Source organism: Ailuropoda melanoleuca, chromosome 6, assembly GCF_002007445.2.
Source record: "Ailuropoda melanoleuca isolate Jingjing chromosome 6, ASM200744v2, whole genome shotgun sequence".
Taxonomy (NCBI): Eukaryota; Metazoa; Chordata; class Mammalia; order Carnivora; family Ursidae; genus Ailuropoda; species Ailuropoda melanoleuca.
This window is the reverse complement of record NC_048223.1, coordinates 111,135,496-111,150,220: the sequence shown is the minus strand read 5'-3', so window position 1 is coordinate 111,150,220 and position 14,725 is coordinate 111,135,496.

Below are 14,725 nucleotides of genomic sequence, written 5' to 3'. Positions count from 1 at the left end.
AATGAAACAAACAACCGCAAAGACTGTCGTGATTAAAAGGTCCGCTGAGCTCTCTCGCTGGTTGGCACTGGGACCTGCCAAGAAGGGGGCAGAATCCAGAGTAATGAGGATTTTTAAAGCCCTCTGCAAATTGTCTCAGATCAAAATACTTTATTATCATAATGACTCCCATTGCCAATTTGGAAATGACGATCTGGAATGACAAAGTGCTCTTTAAATGTTTAAAAAACAAAACTCACAAGGAGGAGGTGCTTGGCAGAAATCTGCACTCTGCTTAAAGCCATAAGTCATATTTAGACTCTGCCTTCCAGAACGTGTACGGGGTGTTCGGTTTTATCCCACTGCCAGCAGCTACATATCTCTCTTTCTTCCGTTTTTCTTCCTTCTTTGGCAGCATTCCTAGAGGACTGCTCATTCCCAAGTTCAGAGGCCCTTCTCGGTGTTCACTTTCACATGGTCTTAAATGCAAAGATTTGCTGCGATGACTCTGTCACCGACTGGCTCTTCCCTCCTTCCCATAGAACGGCTGAACCAAGGCGAGAAGAAGGCTGGCCATGGCTGCAGCTCTGGCTTCTCGTCTTCTCTGGGCTCCTCTAGGATGGGGGACCACTCTGCTGCACGGCTGCACCCCTAGAGCCCTGCCCTCGGTGGTAAACCCGATGAACACGCGTCTTCCTGTTCTCACATGCCCATCAGACCTGTACTGCCCTGACTCTCCCACCACCTGCAGGCGCTGTCACAGCAATCTTCCCTTCGTCTCATCACCTGACCCCTCGCTGATATCCCTTTACCCTCCATCCCACACTGGGGCTGCCAGACTCATCCTGTTCCATACCATTCTGTGCTTCTCTTTGCTTCAAGAGCAGCTTTCTGCTTTCCCCTGAAGACCAGAAGCCTCTTTACACTGTCCCCATGGATGGGGTCTATATTAGGGAAGCTTTTTTTTTTTTTTAAAGCAAGGAATCTTTCTTTATTAGAGCATAGCTGACGCACAATGTTATGTTAGTTTCAAGTGTACGACATAGTGATTTGACAAGTCTGTGTGTTACTACACTTATGAGTAGTCACAATCTGTCACCATACAGCACTATTACAGGATCATTGACCACATGCCCTACTGCTCCTTTTTTTCCTGTGACTTACTCATTCCATACCTGGAGGCCTGGATCTGCGACTCGCCTGCACCCATTTTGTCCATCCCCCCACCCTCCTCCCCTCTGGCAACCATCAGTTTGTTCCCTATATTTATAGTTTTGGTTCTTCTTTTCGTCTGTTTATTCACTTGTTTTTTAGATTCCACATATGAGTGAAATATGGTATTTCTTTTACTTAATACGACTTATTTCACTTAGTCCATCCATGTTGTTGCAAACGGCAAGATCTCACCCTTTTAATGGCTGCATAATATTACATTGTAGATATATTTCTGTATCCATTTGTCTGTTGATGGACAAGTAGGTTGGTTCCATATCTTGGCTATTGTAAATAATGCTGCAATAAACATAGGGGTGCGTTTATCTTTCTGAATTAGTGCTTTCATTTTCTTTGGGCAAATACCTAGTAGTAGAATTATTGGATCATAAAGTATTTCTATTTTTAATTTTTTGAGGAAACTCCTTACTGTTTTCCACAGTGGCTGTCTGTACCAGTTGGCATTCCCACCAACAGTGCATGAGGGTCCCTCCTTTTTCTCCACGTCCTTGCCAACAGTTGTTATTTCTTATCTTTCTTATTTTAGCCATTCCAACAGGTGTAAGGTGCTATCTCATTGTGGTTTTGATTTGCATTTCCCTGATAACAGCGGAGCTCATTTGATCACATCCTCTGTCCAGACCACCTTTTGTGGTTCTTTGCTTTCTTCCACTCAAGACACCACCTTGGATTGCCCCTTAGCCATATGCTGCCACCATGGACCAAGCCCAGTTTAGTCCTAGCCTAGTCGTGACTCTGATCCTAACCTTCAATCCTCCACTTACTAGGAAGGGGGATAGAAAATCCTCAGCACTCCCCTCCAACCTTACCTCCGACTTCTCATTAGTACATTGCCGTACTCACCACACAATTTTCTTCCAATAAATCACAATCCTTCCCAATTCCAAGCCTTTGCACATTCAAACACTCCTTTTCCTCCCCTTTATCTATCGAAATCCTATTTATCCTCCGCAGTGTAATCCCAATCGCCATCACCAATCATTTCCCAATCAGTCTATGTTCAGCCTGCTGATACTGACTTGTTAGGAAATGCATCCAAAGCATGTCACTTCTTGTTAAGAAGCCAAAGGCTTCTAAACCAAGCACTGAAAACAGCGGATAAACTTTAGTCTGTGGCAGGCACTGTCTCTTTCTTGAGAAGCTCACTGTCTACCAAGAGATAAGAAACACAGGTGTGCAGATGACATTGGTGTGCATACAAAAGAGGAAAGGTTTAAATTAGCTACTGATATGGAATTGTATCAAGTACCTGTGTTTCTTGGGAAGGAGAAGAAATACCCAGTTAGAAAAAGAGGAAGGAATCCACCACCTCTTTATGGAAATGACTGTCCCTGGCATGCCTGGACCAGAAACAAAGAGGCAAGAGTTATCAAGGACGCAGAGTTGTTAGAGGCCAGGAAAAGATGAAGATAAGGTCCCAAGTCCTGCCTCCCTACATCATTTCCTTCCTGCTTTCTATTCCATGAGAACGCTAGCCCACTTGTCCAGACAGCTGACGTGGCCCCCCTGTCACTCCCTGGTCCTCTGCCCTCCTGTCAGTTGGTGCTGAACAAGGAGAGGTGACCCTAGCTAGAGCAATGTGCCTCCCTACCCTCCCCACCCTGCCACACACACACCTCCAGCAGTGAGCCATTTTAAAACAAAGGGTGTTATAGTAAAATGCACTATGTCAACAAGTCAAAATTGCTATTGATTGTAACATTACAGGTAACAATGATTAGATTCATCACACTGTACAATAGTTTTAGTTAAGTCACTGTCAAAGACAAGAATATCTGTGAATCTTCAAAAATAATTCCTCCTCCACTCACTCCCCACCAGCCACATCAGCCTCCTTGCAATTTCTCAAATTCTGCAGGCACTCTCAGATCCCAGAACAATGAAACATCTCTACCTAGACAGAGCTAGCTTGTATGAGTCCTGTGTTGGACATTCTCTGTTTTCTGTCCCTCCAATCCACTCTCCACTGCCCACCACTCAGGCTCCAGAGCCTGACATTTACAGACAACGTTACTCACACTCCCTTGCCTTCTGGTTTCTGGTTGGGTTGACTGAAAGGAAGCATTGGAAAGAATTAAAAGTTGGGGAGAAAGAAGGTTGGGGTATTTCTTCCCTCAGTTCCCTTCCTGTCAGACACAATTTGGCAATGGCTATGATGCCCCATTGAAGGCCAGAGCTCATGCAAGAAGGGAGAGAACAGGCTGAGCACTGAATATAAGAAGCTTTGGTAATCTTCTTACTCAGAGATACTCAGAGATGAATACAAGGGTAAGCAGTTGTCCCCTAGTTTTTAGCCAGAATCTTCTACTGAAGAGTCTCTTTAAAAGCCCTCCCAAATATTCAGATTGGATTTAAAAAATTACAAAGGAATTTTGAAAGAGGTAGCAAATTCAGTTGACCTTTCTCTTCTTTTTCTTTGTCCTGGGTTCATTATTGTGCTCATTGGAGACCCAAAGTGAGATACCAAATACCCACATATTTACTCATTCATTCATTCATTCATTCATTCATTCATGTATTTGGCTGATATTTACTGAAAGTTTTTCATGTGCCATACACTCTGATAGGCTTTAGCAATATGTTGGTTAGTAAAGTAGACATATACCCTGCCTTCCCAGAGCTTCCAAACTTGTTAGGAATCACAAACATTTTTATCTTTTTAAAATGTAAAATGATAAATTGTGAAAAATGACATGACAGTAAACACTTACTGGTTTTGTCTGCCTGGCATCCATTTTCCCTTTTTTAAAAAAAAAAAAAGTAGTTTATTTTAGAGAGAGAGAGCATGAGCAGGAGGGGCAGAGGGAGAGGGAGAGGGAATCTCAAGCAGACTCCACACTGAGCACAGAGCCTGAGGAAGGGCTTGATCTCATGACCCTATGATCATGACCTGAGCCAAAGCCAAGAGTCAAATGCTTAACCAACTGTGCCACCCAAGGACCCTTCCATTTTCCCTTTTGATAACTGTACCTCTTCCCCTATTCATAGTCCCTGTCATTTGGGGAGCTCCCACTCTAACATTCTAGGAGCAGGGTGGGAACCCAGGCTTGGCCTAAGAGGATATGGCTTGGCTTTAGTGATTCATTCTATTCTAGGTGTACATCACCCAAGCCAGTCTCTTCAAAGCCAAGGGCATCAGGTGTAGCTGCTGTAATATTGGAAATGGTGATCTCTTTCCACTAGGATTGCTGAGCTGGTGGGATGTAAATGTGAAGTGACTGTGGGACCACCAAGTGGCGAGAACCTTCAGGGAATGGTGAATCAATGTGAAAGAAAGCAGAGCTAGAGTTAGGGAGGACAGATTCCAATGGTTGGATTTAGTATCTTAAATCCAATCGTGCCTGAGCTGCCTAGTTACATGAGTCAATTCTCTTTACTGAGTAGCTTAGGTTGAGCTGGGTTCTATCACTGCAACCAATACTGTTCAGAAGGCAGGGTGCAGGGAGCTAGGAAAGGACAACAGAGAGGGGACTACATTATCTTAGGTAGCAAGGAAAGGTCTCTACTGACTTAAGAGTTTGAAGATAGGCAGAAGGCCCCTAACTCTGATTATGTACCCCATAAAAATTCTGTCTAAAAGCAATTACAGTTAAGATAAAATTTAGTTTTGTTTCATCTTCTAATTCAGGATCTATTCCCTGTATGTGCCAATCTGCTATCACTTGGGTTAATCATTCCTTCTCTACTGTCATGCTTTCAAGTCACCAAAAAGGAGTACTTGACTCAACACTCTCCCTGAGTCATAAAGTTTATCTGAGAGACCAGCAAAATGGATATGAAGCTGTCCTCATGCCTGAGTGCTTACTTCTAGCTTAAGAATTCTCCAAGGAGCTGGCACTCAGCAAGTGGGCATTTTTTTAAAACTCAGGGAAGGACAAATAAAAGGGAGAATGCCTGGCCTCACCCATACATAGCTGTTGGCAAACAGAGCACAACACCTCACCACTTGGGCAGCTTTTTAAAGCTGCTGACATCTGGATAGGAGTTATTATGACAGACAAGAAGCATATGGATGTTTGATTTGTATCTACCCCAGATTTCTTTTGGATCAAAGATAGATGGATGGGTATCTCTTGCGGGTGCATAGCATCTTTACGCGCACACACACACACATACACACACAGAAAATGACATTTTGCTTCTCAGACTTGAAATTGTGTGCCTGGAAGCAAGGAAACCCTAGTTTCAGATTCCTTCCCTAGGGACTCTTTGTCACAACTAAGAAAGCAACTAAAATCAACATAAAGTCAGAAAGCCAGCTCGGGGCGGGGGGGTGGGGGTGGAAACCATTGCTTTGGATGGCTTAGCACTTGCACTCAAAAAGCAGGGGTCCCTTCTCTGCTTGCTAATCTAGAGAGTGGTATCTGGGCAGCGCTGGAGTCTTTCCAGCTCAAGGATACATATTCTGCTCAGAGACATGGCTTCCTCTTTCTTCTCATAAAGAAAGCCAAGAAGTTGAATTCAGTCAGAAGCCAAGATGCAAAAGGCCCAAGTTCAACATCAATTGGGAATAAATATATTGCACAGCCCCAGGGGTTGTTCCTAAGGTGACACTAGGATTCCTGCATGGTTCTTCTCCCTGACAGGCACCAGTGTCCCCAGAGCACCGGAGACCCCTGACAGATTGATCTGCTCTGGGGAGAGCAAAGAAAGGGACGCTTTTCGCCAAAAATTCTTCTCTTCTAGCCAGTCACTTGTCAGTTATAGTACACTGATCTACACATTTCCAATCTAGGATTACTCACCCCAAGGCAATGCAGATACCTCATTGACACAAGTGGCTATAGGAATCTAGCCAACGTCAAGGGCCCCTGCTACCTGAGTCTATTGCCAAATTGCTTTGGTGAGAGCAACTCCAAAGGCATCTGCTTTTACTTACCTCACACAGGCTTCTGATAAGACAGACCTGGAACCATATTCCTTCCTAGCCCTGACTTACTGAGACTGTGGGCAAGTTAGCTAATGTGACTGAGCTTTAGAGTTTTCCTGTGTAGAATGGAGCTGGAAGAACCCGCCTCACAAATAGTTGTGGGGCGGTGATGAATGCAGGTAAGTGTCTAACAGAAACTGCTCTACAGTGAGGGTTCGATAAATGTTGGCCTCCTACATTTACCTCCTTCAGCACTATAGAGACGGACAGGTTTACCCCAATCTGAGATTGTCACAGACAGGTAACTTGGCTATATGTCTCGTACTCATGAGAGTGGTGGGGGGAGGGGTGGTTTTTTGTCGTTTCACGTGTTTTTGGTTCATAGCGCCCCAGAAGCCTTTGAAATAACAAGAAAAATTAATTGGGATGAGGAATAACAATATCAGAAGTTCCAGCTGACTTTCGAACCGAGCCTGGCAGGATGGCTCCAGCAAAAAAAAGGCTGGTGAAAAGAAGGATCATTCTGCCACCACCGAGGTGGTGACTGAAGAACCCACCGTCAACGTTCACAAGTGCACCCACAGAGCAGGTTTCTAGAAGCACACCCTCGGCACCCAAAGACCCAGAAATTTGCCATTAAGGAGCGGGGAGATCCAGATGTGTGCATTGACATAAAGCTCAACAGAGCTGTCTGGGCCAGAGAGTGAGAAATGTCCCGTACCTTACCCCTGTCCGGAACACATAATGAGGATGACGATTCACCAAACAACCTTGACGCTTTGCTTACCTCTGTACTAGTCACCAATTTGAAAGATCTACAGAAACTCAATGTGGATGATGAGAACTAACCCTGATTGTCAAAAAAAAGTTATGAAACTGCCAGAGGGGAGGGGGAGGGGGGTGGGCAAAATGGGCAAAGAGGAGTGGGGTGTATAGGCTTCCAGGTATGGAATAAATAAGTCACAAGGATCAAAGTCACAGGAAATATGGTCAATGATATTGTCATAGCATCGTAGGGCGACAGACGGTAGCTACACTGGTGGTGAGCCCAGCATAACATAGAGAGTTGTCAAATCACTATTCGTATACCTGAAACTAACATAGCATCATGTGTCAACTAGACTTCAATTTTAAATAAATAAATAATAAACAAGGTTAAATTTTTTTTTAAGTTATGAAACTGCCAAAAACCCCCCAAAACCAATTAGTGTAGGTACATAGCTAGTCGCTCTCCACATAGCCAGAGTCCTTGTCAGGGAGAGATTTAGAAATTCTTCTGGCTTCAAGCAGCTTAACATAAGCTCTTAGTCCCAATCAGCTTCTACATGTGGCAATGTAGGTTGGCCTCTGCTGAAGTAGGAGCCAAAATCCAGTCTAGGCTCCATCTGCCAAGCCAAGAACCCTGGCTCCAGGTTCTGTCTCCCAGAAGAAGGGGCACCTTTTTCTACTTCACACAAAGGCGCCACATAGACCAGCGGCAACCCTGGTCTCCAGGGCCACAGTTTTACTCTTTCTTCACGGGCATTCTCTCCTCTCCTTTGCCCTCAGGTCCAACTTTCTGGTTTCATGTGGGCCTCTACCAATTGCTTTAAGGAGTTCTGGGGTTCTCAGGCTTTACTCTGTTTAGGCTTAAACCTGATATTTTCCAGCAAAAGAGCTTGTCCCCATTAACACAAAAACATTCCCTGCTGCTCTCTCATCTCTTTGTTATAATATATCTGCCCTGCCTCAGGCCTTTAGACATACTGTTCCCTAGCCCAGAACAAGCAGTCTTCCTGTAGCAGAATCAATTTTATGTTTCAAATATTGACTTAAACATCAATGCTTTTAAGGGGCCTTCCCAGGCACTCCAATTTCAATGGGTCTCACCCTCATCCTTACTACTTTCTGTCACCTTATGCCATGTGTGGTAAGTGCCATGTAATACACAAAAAATAATTTATAATCACATACTGATTATTTTCTGCCTTATGCTTTAAACTCTAAACTCTCTGACAAAAGTGGCCATGTCTATTTTATTCACCAATTGACACCGCATTTCTAGCACATTCCCTGGCACAGCCTTCACCTTTCTATTTACTGAAGAATGAATGAATGAATGAATGAATGAATGAATGTTGGAATCATTCTTCCTCAAGAAATCTTTCTTGGGCTGCATTGTACCCACTCCTAAGGCAGTTCATTCTTCTTGGATATATGAGACTTGACTCCCACAAACAGGCAACCGAACTCCAGAGGAACCTCCCCACTGTGTCAGTCAGGCCCTGTTGGGAACACAAAGTGCTCTAAGTTGTATGGAGGTAAGAATTTATTAAAGAAGTTAGAACATATGCAAGTGTGGGAGGAACTGGGAAAATGGGGGTCTGGAAGGGAAGCCAGAAAAATCAAAGCCATAGTTACTCACCAGTCAATGAACACGTACGTGCATCAGGTGGACAGGTTGGCGCAAACAGGGTGTTCAAGAGGCCAAGCCCACCTAGCCCCTGAAAAGGACCTGGAGGGGGAAATTCACAGACAACCTGTGGAGCTGCTGCCTTGGTGGGCTCGTGCCAGGCACCTGGTGGTGGGCCTGGGTCTGCTCGTGGTCAGAGGGGCCAGCAATCAATAAGGTGAGCTAAGGATAGAGTAGGGAAGGCAGCCAAGTCAAGATCCACAGTGCACTGGGTATCTATCTGTTACCACGGACAACCACGGCCTCCCTCCAAGAGGAATGTCTGCTCTTCACTGCCACCATCCAAATCCATGCAAAGTCCTCTTGGGCCCAGTCTGACCCAGAGCCCCACAGTGAAGCAGATTCAGGGAACATGGCTCCCACTTTGGCCAGGTTGACAGGGCATGCCCAGTGACTCCATCTGGCCCTGTCAATGCCTCTACGTCTCTGACCACATCTCCAAGGAGCCTGCTGGCCAGGATGGCCCAGGCCTGACCACACAATGACCCACAGACATCTTTTCCTGCCTTGATGACTGGCTTCCAGAGCCTCCGTGACCACATCCCACCGTGATTTTGCTTGAGTGTGCAGGTGACCCAGCCTCCTGAGCCCCACTGAGAGCAGGAGGTGCTTAGCTCGTCTATGTGGTTTGGAGAAAGGAGGGATGTCTTCTGGGTAGAGTGCCTCCGGAAAGAATGAAGTAAAGGAACGTACTAACCTAGGGGAGACTCGGTCTTTTCCTATTTCCTCACCAGAACTGCCCCTTCGCTGCACCAGGTAAGCAAGGATCCAATCCACACTTCTGCACTAATCAAAGGTTTTCCTGGTCCTTTTGAACATCCTCTGTTCCTTCTAAAGTCTAACTGACCCTCCCAACCCCACCCTCACAAGGCAGGGCCAGTTCCCACTCTCAGAAAAAACCAGATAAACCAAATCTTAGCATGTGTCTGGGGCCTTCCCCTGCTCATCCGCACAGCACACCTGAGCCCTTGGATGGAAGGGATTTTGCTACTTACTCACCAGTTCTGCCTTCCAGCTATTGGGCACAGGCTCTGCTCTTCCTGCCCGGCCTCCCCGAGGGCACATGACCGCCCCCCCCACCCCGATGCTCAGGAACAAATGAAAGCCTCCAAGGCAGCAAAGCGTCCTACCTCCTCTTTCATTTCCAGGGCAGCTGTCATGACCCTGCTGGTCTTCTTCAGAGGTGACGAGCTGTCTGGCACAGTCCGTCATCCCACCACTCCAGAATGTAAATCACAGGAGGTCTCCTGCCTGAGAAAAACAATTAACACGAAATACCAGGATTACCGTCTGCCACATTCACAAATCCCTCCAGCTCACATTTGTCTCTCCCAACAATTTATGCTTTCGCGGTGTCAAGCTGTTCAAATACCCTCTGTTTTCCCTAAACGGGCTGACTCGTGGTTCTTGGCACTGTTTGTACCATTTGCTGTAAGAACCAGAGCTATCGGCAGCAACGCCCCATCAGAGGTGCTCATGCGCAGAGAGGATCGGTAGGTTTATCTTTCCTTGTCCCACCAAAGTGAAGGTACATGTCCTCTTTCCGGTGAAAGGAAAACATTCTTTTTTTTTTTTTACCACAGGGTTTGCATGCCCCTCTTTCTGAGCTACTCAGCATGACCAACTCTCCATGGTCCAAGTCATGAAGGTAAGAAACCATCATCACAATGGGTATGTAACAATAACCCAGTGGTTCTCAATCAGGGATGATTTTGACTCCCTGGGGAACATCTGGCAAAGTCTGGAGAAATCTTTGACTGTTGCAAGGTTGGAAGTAGGCGTTCGATTGGCACCCAATGGGTAGGGGCCAGAGATGCTGCTGGACATCGTACAATGCACAGGGCACCTCTCTCCACCTACAACAAAGACTGGTCTCCACCACATGTCTTTAGTGTTGGGGTTGAGAAATGCTGCAAATAACCCAATGAGGCTTGGCTTCTCTCACATTCTGCTTCATGCACCTGAGAGCCTCACCTCGAAGCAAGCTGGCATTTGGAGGGAAAATGAGAGAGCAGGGTTCGATGCCTCACTCCTTCCTGATCGCTCTTACACCTCCAAAAAGCAACGATCTGAGAGCATGGTTAGGCAGAAAGAACATTTTACCAAAAGCAAACTGTGCACATTGGGGCATTTATTCCCTGGAGGCTCAGTTTCCTTGTTCGCACAATGTGGCATGACACAGCCCTGCCTAGCTCACAAGGTTCCTGCCGCACTCACGAGAGGTGGTGTATTAAACAGTTCGCTGCAGCTGCAGGCCTGGTAAGTTAGGTAGTCAGGAGAACGCGCTGTGGCGACGATGAAGTGAAGGCAGCACTGTTGGCAGCTAGCACAAGAGAAGCTCTCTTGTTGGAGAGAATTCTGATTTCTTCTCCCTCTTCCGGTCTTTGAAACACATGTGTGCTAGCCCAAGGGCAGACACACACACACACACACACACACACACACACAACTGGTGAGTACATGTGAAGCACAAGAATCATAAAGCTTTCAGAGAAGAGCAACGAAATCACTCTGCAGAGGACCGGGGACGAGACGGGCTGCTCCTCACCGGCGGACCCAGCGGGACCCGGACGAGGGGAAGAGCGCCGTGGAGTGAGATGCCTAAAGGGTATCTGAAAACAGCGATGCCGACTTTTCCATTTGAGTTTGTTTGGGTGATGTAATGAGAATCCACCCACTATCCTGTCCTCAAATTCTCGTGAATGCTTTGAGAAAGTGTGTGTGTGTGTGTGTGTGTGTGTGTGTGTGTGTGTGTGTGAAAATCAGGTGCTGAGAAAATCAACACAATGTGGAGGAAAGGCAGGGATGGATACAGGAAAAGCCATGAGCAGGGGCGCCTGGGTGGCACAGCGGTTAAGTGTCTGCCTTCGGCTCAGGGCGTGATCCCGGCATTATGGGATCAAGCCCCACATCAGGCTCCTCTGCTAGGAGCCTGCCTCTTCCTCTCCCACTCCCCCTGCGTGTTCCCTCTCTTGCTGGCTGTCTCTATCTCTGTCAAATAAATAAATAAAATCTTTAAAAAAAAAAAAAAAGCAAAAGCCATGAGCATGTAAGTCATTCCCTACACACACACATACACACAGAGTCACTGAAATCTTGATGAAAGTCATAGGAATTTGAGGAAGATGTTTGAATTAAGCACACCCCGGTCACAATAGGGGCAGGAAAGCACCTGCTCAACTCTAGGTGGGTTGCTGGCATTACAGTAGGATTTCTGTACTTTTTTAAAGTTATGCTGCATTCCCAGGTAGGACATGGCACACATCTCTGCTTTGCCAACTCCCTACCACCAGGTGCTATGGATGGATCTCTGCAGAGATGCCAATTACAAAATCTTTCAAAGCCTATTAAGCCAAAAGCACCACACAGCTTCTGTCAGTGCAGAGAGCCGGTCCCTCCCTGAAGAAGAAAAGAAAGGATGCTTGAGACTGAAGTTTGCTTCCTCTCCCCAGCTAGCCTTGGATGGACTTGATGATATTCGTGATTTGGTCGAAGGAGCCATTGTTGGCGTTAATTAGATGGCAGCCAAGATGGCCTTTAAGAAAAAAAAGTTTTTAAAAGATCAACATTCATTAGTTTGGTTCTACATTAAGGGAAGCACATGTGGTGAAGGGAATAATTAGTGAAGTTAATTGCGGCTTCTCAGAGAATCAAGGGGAATCCAGTGAAATGTCCTGACATTCATGCAGAGCAATATGTTCAGTGCTCCTGCAACTAATTGCAATTAGCAAGTGAGAGAACATACGTAGAGTCTCTATGTGTAATTAATCACATGCCTTCATCACAGTAGACACAGGCTGCCGAGTGGCAGGAAACACCTGCCCGGTGCTGTGCCGCCGCTCTCCTGTGCTCATTTCTACTGTGCTGCTTTCCTTCCCTGCACCTGCTTTGTACCTCTTGCATATTCAAGTCTGTGGTAACAGAAATCCTGGGAACAATTTCATGGTTGCCCCCAAATTATATCTCCAATACTCCCCACGACCAAAAGAAACATGATCCACTCATACATAAAATATAAATACTTGCTTCTTTGTCGATTCTGCGAATCTTAGACTAGCAAAGGAGGTAATGACCTGGAAAAAGATTGGATCTTGACTCTTTGATACCTGAAGATTTGATAAGTTATTTGAGTTAGGGAGTGCATCAAATCTTAGATATGGAAGAACTGAGCTTGGACCCAGAATCTTTCAGACTCCTAGAATCTCATGTGACCAACAAAATCATCAAAGTTTCTGCCAGTCAGGTCACACTTTTATTATTTTGAGCTACCTCAGAACCTCAAAAAAGTCATGACTACTTAATTTGTTACAACAGAAGCTATAATAAACAGATTCCCAAATTCAGTGACTCAAAGTACTTAGTTCATCACTTTCCCATTTGCCAGTCCAGGGCAGGTAGCCAGTAATATTCCACGTGGTCATCCGTGGAAACAGACAAGCAGGGAGGTTCTGTTCTCCTCGACAGTGCCTTCCAAAGGTTGTTTGGCATTGCCTTTCTGGACAGAGGGGAAGAACGAGTGGAAAGTCATAGTGAAGGATTTCCTTTAAAGCAAGGGACACCAAAGTTGCACCTATCATTTTTGCTCAAGTTCCAGCGGGGAGAATTCGGTGCCACCAAGTTGCTAGGGAGACTGGGACATGCCATCTCTCTCCAAGTATACTTCCCTATTCTAGGAAGAAAGGAGGATGAAGTACGGTGGGGGACAAATACTAAAAAAAGAGGGCAGGTCTTAAGATACTTCATGAAAATAACTTTATCTCAATCATTTGAGTTACATAGAGACACATATCACATGGTCCAAAGTTAGCATTACAGCAGTCGACCACAAGCTCTTTGAGGCAAGGATGGACATGGCGCCTGGTACACAGAAAGTGCTAAGGAAATGTTGGGCCATGAACAATTGAATGGATTAATGAATTGATGAAATACCACCTAGATCCCTCCAGCCATGTTTGGAGGATGTATTTCTAAACATTTCTTGGATACTTTTCCCTTGCTATGCTTTAGAATAAATGAGGCCCTGAAAATAATAATCCAGCAATCCCTTCAAGATTCACTCAGTCTGGAGGTTTCTGGACTCTGCGCACTCTCCATTCAACTGCTCCCGGCACCCTGGTGTCACTAAAGCCTCACTTCCTTCTCAGCTCTATTGACACTTGACTTTGCCTTGAAAATCCTGTGGTAACAGAAATCCTGGGAACACTTTAATTATCAGCGTCAAAAGAAAATCAATACAAAACAAAAAACAAAAAGACTTGACATCAAACATAAGAGGAAAAGAGAGAAAAGGACATTTATTGGGTACCTATTGCAGTAAGGATATGAGAAACATCAAGATAAATGCTGAGTGCCCAGAACATTCACACCATCCTGAGGAGATAGCTATTATAGTCTCCAACTTGCAGATGAGAAAATGAAGTCTCAGAAAGACTGATAACTTTTCCAAAGTTACCAATTAGACCGAATAGAAGACAGAACCAGAACTGTCCAAAAGAATCAACCAGCTCCATTCCCACTCCCTGAGAGACCAGCAAACCAAGAACTCATTTCTGAATTGACATATGTAACAATGACTCGTCACCTTTTCTTAAGGCTAAAGACAAAAAAATGCGCCACCAAAATGACCCAAGTGGAGTATAATAAGAGATCTCTGGTTCAATCTCGTAGAGGGGATTTTATTTAAAGGATGGAGATACCACATAAACCCTCCTCACAGTCATCAGAGCCTCTAGACCAGGGGACTTGGGAACACATCACGGTGCGAGCACAAGCAAGACAAGATGTTCTTTAGTAATCAACCCAAGAGTGACAGGTGGTAGCTTCCCAGCTGGGGGGAAGGGAGGGACACCCTTCAGGAAGCAGACAGTCTGATTATTTAAAAAGAAATCCAGCCAGCCTGAATAACAAATCTTGTTACTCTCTTAGTTAGGAAACTACTGTCTCTTCAGAAATTCCCATGGCACAGGATAGCTGATAAGAATGAGAAGACAAGAAACAAAATCGCATCTGCCTGGGTAATTAGAAATAATAACTCCTAATGCCAAAATTTGCATATTATCCTCAAATGCAGGTGTAATGGCACTGAAAATAAGGAAGAGGGAGACAACATGTGCAGCTGACTCTACTGGTTATGGGGCTTAGGGCTAATGAACCAATGCCCCACTAGTCTGCCAAGGAGTCTTCTGCCTTCT